Source organism: Triticum dicoccoides, chromosome 3B (genome assembly GCF_002162155.2).
Source record: "Triticum dicoccoides isolate Atlit2015 ecotype Zavitan chromosome 3B, WEW_v2.0, whole genome shotgun sequence".
Classification (NCBI taxonomy): domain Eukaryota; kingdom Viridiplantae; phylum Streptophyta; class Magnoliopsida; order Poales; family Poaceae; genus Triticum; species Triticum dicoccoides.
Window position 1 is genome coordinate 833,989,436 of NC_041385.1, and position 6,436 is coordinate 833,995,871.

General features: G+C 47.0%; 1 pseudogene; it reads left to right on the top strand.

The window, feature by feature from the left end:
- Nucleotides 1-6,436, top strand: part of LOC119278776 — a 283,671-nt pseudogene that overhangs the window by 269,860 nt on the left and 7,375 nt on the right.

Sequence of the window (6,436 nt, forward strand, 5' to 3'; positions counted from 1 at the left end):
AGCCGGCCATGCCGCGCCACGCCCGCCAGGAGGCGCGCGCCGCATGCCGCGGTGCCCCGCGACTGCACCGCGCCCGCACCCGAAGGAGCGGCCCGCGCCGCCCCGTCGCGCCGGGGGAAGACCAGGCCCCGCCGCCGCCGCCGCCGGTCGGGCTTCGCCCGGCCGCGCCTCCTGGCGGCGGCGAGGGAGGAGGGAGGAGGAGGGGAGGCGCGCGGCGCGCGGATCTGGGGGCCCTCGCCGGCCGCCTCGCGGGTGGCGGCGCGGAGAGGGAAACCTAGCGGGAGGGCTCTCCGTCTCGAGGATCCCCACGATGCCTTCAATCAAAGTCTTCCATTACCAATTGCTGCTAGGCGGACATCCGTGTGAACTCCCTGGTCAGCCTGCCACCAGTGCACCCGTGTTCATGTTGTAAAAGGCAGCCCATGTAAGCTCTTTCGGTCGGGTTATCGGTTCGTAACAGGCCGGCTTCCTCTGGCTTGGGAACCTCTTTGTTTCATACAGAGCATTGGAAGTGTCCGCAAATTTCTTGCTCATGATTTGTTCGGTTGTGCTCTCAATATCTATTTGGTTCTATGGTTGCTTGTAATGTTCTTTTACTTAGATAATGGGCTCTTTCTACTACTCCCTCCGTTTCAAAATATAACGCACCCACGCTTTCGAGGTTCAACTTTGACCATAAATTTAACCAACGAGACCGACTGCGGCAGGAGCAAAAATTATACCACTGAATTCGTATTAAAAAGAAGTTTTCAATTATATAATTTTTGCTCCCACCGCAGTCGGTCTCGTTGGTTAAACTTGTGGTCAAAGTTGAAACACAGAAACCAAGGACGCACTATATTTTGCAATGGAGGAAGTACCAGGAATTGTTGACGCTTTCTGTGTACTGTTCTACAGTCCAAATATTGTCTAACAATTGGTGATGTTTGGTTTGCTAGCTCATCCGAATGCGTATCTTTGTCAAGACCCCCACCGGAAGGACAATCTGCCTCAAGGTCCACTCATCCGTCAAGGCAAAGATCCAGCAGCAATGCCGGCTCTTCTTCGTTGGGGTGCAGCTAGAAGACAACCGTACATTGGTCGATCATGGCATTCAGCATGACTCACCGATTGACCTTCAGGAAAAGATGCAAATCTACGTGACAGAGACGTGAGCGGGCAGGACCATCGCCCTTGAGGTTAACCACCTAGACACCATCGGTAACGTGAAGTCCAAGATCTAGGACATGGAGGGCTTTCCCATGGGCCAGCTGTGCCTCATCTTCGCCAGCAAACAGCTGGAGGACGACAACCGCAGCTTGGCTGACCACAACATCTGGAGGGAGTCCACCCTCCTCATTCTCCGCCCGTGTAGGCCAAGAGAAAGTAGGATGATGCACATCTTTGTCAAGACGATCCTCACCCTTGAGGTTGAGAGATCTTATACCATCCAGAATGTCAGGTGAAGTTCTACGAGCAGGAAGGCACTCCCCCTGTGCAGCAGCGCATCATCTTTGATGGCAAGCAGCTGCAGGAAGACTACAACATTCAGACAGAATCTACCGTTCTTATGCTGAAACGCCTTTGTGGTTGCTGAGCTACATGGCGTGCCACTCAAAAAAAAGTTTTATTTTGCTGGAGCCTTATCTCCAGTAGTGGTGCGTTATCAGTAAAGTAGTATGGTGTATCATTCTAGTACTGTACGTTAGCATATAAATATATGCTCACGTATTATTGTTCCTTCACAGTTGAAGTGTGGTGTGTTTTCAGTAAAACTACGTACTATCATTGCTTCGGTATTGTTCCTTCGTAGTAGAAGTGCGGTGTGTTTCCAGTAAAACTACATACTCCTATCATTTAGTAGCATGTTAATGTGTTGAGTAGTTCTTTTCAAGCCAATACTTTTTGGCGGCCTAAAACATAAGTTGCCCTCCCCAGATTAAGAAATAAGCCACCCTCAAAGTATGTTGACGCTTCTAAAATTAGTTATCGCATTACTAGTTTAGAAGCTCCAAATAATGAGAGAGATGGCTTACTAGAGAAGTTGAGGACGGCGCGGCTTAGTATTTTAAGCCTTCAAAAGAATTGGCCCTATCCTTCTATCAAGTGGAACTACCATTAAGTACATGTGTTTGATTAAGAGGCTAGAAGCTAACCAAAGGGGTAAATTTGTGCAATAGTTTTTGAGAAACTTTTTACGTAGTGCAAATCTTGTGTCTTTTCCTCCTTGTTTTGAGCGTCTGAACAGCCATCCTCCTCACAAAAAAGGGGAACGGCCAACCTCCCTCCGTAAGAAAAAAAACACAAAGGGCTCCCTCACTACTTGCGCTCCCATGAGAAAAAGGAATACCAGGACACGAGCTAGGGTTTGCTTGCCGGCAGCGCGACGCCTTTGGCCGGCCATCCGTGGCCGAGCTACCCTTCCCCATCGCCGCTGCTGTCCCCGTCCTCCCAGTCACCCCCAGTGTTGCCCCTCTATCCACTTCTTCGAGACGCCGGCCTCTGTGCAATGCATAGAGCTGCCCTCCCCCCATCCACAGCAAGGTACTCCACTCATCCTTTCTCTCCGTCCTCCATCCCTCCTCCACAACCTTCATCTCCCATCCATCCTGTATATTCCATCTCACTTCTCTGTTCATGTACTTATTTTTTTCTGTTTTTTTTGTGATTCGATGATTATGAGCCATAGATTATGAACACACATCCCTTAGTACTTGTTGCACATTCAGAAGCTTGATGTGTTCTTTTTGTGGTTGACAGTATGCATAAGCAAAATCTAAGTAGTTATCTTCCGAATGACCAACCTAATTGAACCACATATGTATAGTGTAGACTATGGTTTACTTCTGGTTTCGATACTTAAAAAATTCCAATCTGGTTTATGTATGTTATATATTATGGATTTGACCTGGATCTGCATTACAAATGTTTTGATACAATCATATAGCTGCTTATTTGATCAAATAGTTTGTTCATGGTATCATTACCCGCCGCACATGACACAAGGGTCTTGAATCACGCATTCGCACACTTCCCTTCATTTGGAGTGCCTCTGATAGGTATATCATAATAAAAATTGTCATCATTCATCATATTCTTATGTGGGACGCTAACTTGGTGTTCATTTTCAGGGAAATACAATGGATATCGAAACCGAACGAGATATTTTGCTCCTTTTAAGGGGAGTACATGCCATCTACCAGAATTCCGCCTTCGTCATCACTGTCCACCTCAAGGGAAGTATGAGATTGAGCATGCTTTTGGGGTGCTCAAGCAAAAATTGCGCATAATCCAATTTTCTCACCTTGTATGTAGAAGCGTATCATCATTGCTTGCATGGCATTTCACAATTTCATTCGTGATAGCAAGTTGAGTGACAATTGTTTTGACAAATGTGATGTTGATGATGAGTACCTACCTCCAGTGCTACAATGGGGAGTGATACCTACACAAACGGATCCCGTTGATAAGGAGGAGAACGAAGATACAATGAAACTATTCATAGTAGGATAGCTGATGCTTGTCTTATGATAGCAACATAGGTTACCTATATTGATAAAGGTCATCATCACTTGAACCATATGTCTTTCCTATGCCTTTTGTAATATTATTATGGGGTCAATATATATTTATACGTAATATGCAACATCAAAGTATAGTCGTTGAATTGCGTATGTGTTACCTATGAATCATCCACATTGTCATAGTTTTTCTTTGCAAAACGGTAGCTCGATTTGCCTACCAATGTACAAATCACTAATTTTATTACGGACAGTTATCATATAAATATATTCACTCATGACCGAGGGGCATTATAGACAATTCATAGCAAAATCTACTATTTCACAGTTGTTTCGACCAAACAGCTTCCAGCTACAAATGAATATTCACATCAACTTTCTCATAGTTCACATCAGCTTTTTCAGAATCTGCAGGTCAACTAGACATGCTACAGATGAAAGTTCACACCAGCTTTCTCACCGTTCACAACAACTTTTTTCAGAATCTGCAGCTCAATCAAACACACCATAAGAGAGTCCTTTTCTGTATTGTCAGCAATTGATTGAGAATAGACTATGTATGTAGTTTGACCGACAAATAGCCTCATTTCCACACCTTGCAGTCTGTATGCAGTGTTAATACATTTGGAGCTCTAAAGAATAGATTTGAGATCCTTAACAAGAATTCATTCCACACTTTCTCCAGGCAGGTTAGGCTTGTTCTTGCATGTTGCATCCTCTATAACTGGATTCTACAATGGGATTGTGATAAGCTTGTGCGAGAGGAGGAAGATGTGATGGTTGATGATGTTGAAACCTCCGGCCATGGTGTGGAGGCATTTGACAGTGAAGCTTGGAATAGAAAAATGTTGGAGTGGGCTGAGGCAATATAGGCAAATAGAGGTAACACAAGGACCTGAAGAAGAACAACAATAGAGGAACAAGCAACAACATGAAGAATACGAGTATGAACTTTTGTCTAGTTGGGCAATGATGAACTTTCCCCTATTGAGACATATGACTATTAATTTGTATGGCAATTTGTTTGTAAACGTCATTTATTTACTAGCTAGGACTGAAACTATGTTTCAAACTGCATATGCTAGTGTCATTCATGGTAAGGTCGCCACTATTGAAAAGGGGTGATCACAACATATGTGAACAACCAAACACCGTGTAGTGTATCAACCCATCCCAATGCGGGCAACCAAACGCCAGGGAAAAAATTGTCCCCAATGCTGGCTTACATTTAGGCTGCCACACTACATGCATAACATGGGTTGTGGGCTTGTATTTACTTAGTCAGGCCTAACTAAGTCACAAATACAAAGACCTATAAACAATGCAACCTACCAAACATGTCCATAGTGTATCCATACTCGCCCGCTTCTTTCGTAATTGCATCAGATATGTGACTATCTACTATATATGATAAGCAATAGAATGACATCAAAATACCTTCTTGAAAGTAGTATGAATAATGCCTCTATGTGCAGAACCGCTTATCGCAGCTGCTACCCTTACACGCTCAATACCTAATTGAAAATTCCATATTTTATTTTTAGAACACCACACATGTCATTTTATGAAAATTTGCATGTACTTTCATGTTTTTTTGTCAAAATTCAACATGAGTTTGTATGGGCATCTTCAACGTGAACCCTCAAGTAGCACAAAACATTCAGACCAACTTGTCCGAACATAGTATGTCATCCAATGCGGACAAATACCCCTATTTGTCCATCGATACATCGGCACACCCAAATTCCTTCAAACGAACGCAAACAAGGGGAGAATTGTGGGTGTTAAGACCGCCACCATATATGCGTCCAACAATATGCGGCCCCACCGAAAACTATCTCATGGCCGGGGCCCCCGCACTCTCCCATGCAACGGTACCTCTGCTCCCCGCGCCGCATTCATGCCATCTTAGAGAGGATGCGGCCGGTCAATAGACAAGCATTGAAGCGGTGCACCAGCCGAGAGCGTCGCCCGCGCCACGTCCGCTTGGTCTCCATGCCTCTTCAATGCCGGAGCGATGGGAGAACTTTCTAACACATTGAGCCTTGTTGCCTGTTCATCCGCCGCCGACATTAAACAGGCGCGGAGACCAAGAAACCGACTCCGACGCCCCCCATTGAAATAACCCGCCGCTTGGCCCGGCCGGGGCTTGCCATTTAAACATAGACATGCACGACACAGATCCAAACCACACCACCTCTGGTCCCTTTCCTCCTTCATGCACCTATGACGGAATGACGGCGGGGTCTACCTCTTTGTTCAGAGCCTCTCAATGGAGCAGAAGCTCGAGATGGTCGGCTTTGTGGCCGGCTAGCCTGTCGTGCTTGACGGATAGAGGCGACGTCCAACGAGAACCATCGCCTGCGCCTACGCCGGTGCATGTTGGCTTCACCATGGAGCAGGCCACTTTAACGCCGTCGTGGCGAAGGAGCAACCAACATTGTCGGTGTCAGTGTTCCGGTGTCGCGGGAGAACGAATGCTACAACATCGACCTTCTCGCGCATCACCGGTTGGTAGAGGGGCAATTCTATGGCGAGCGAGGAGGCCGTGGCGGCCTTGGTCGCGGAGGACCCGAACTTCATCAACCAGCAGCGACCGCTCTTCAGGTCCGCACGCAACGCTCATCCCGACCGGCACGTGCGGTGGCTCCACGCCGACTATGACGCAATCGCGGTGGAGGCGTACGCGGAAGGGGCATAGGCAAATACGGACATGAACATGACCATGTACGTCAGAAGCTCCGTGTCGTTCATGCCGCCCGCAAAGACCACAAGGTTGGCTCGTCCACATCGATTGTGGACCTCACCTCGACCGGCGACACCAACAGCCAGGCGGCTGACTCTGGCGAGGAAGAGATGGACATAGTAGACGGATGTGGGCATGTCCGTGTCCCATGTCTTTCCCTTCCTTGCTGGATGTGGGGAAGACCAGTTCG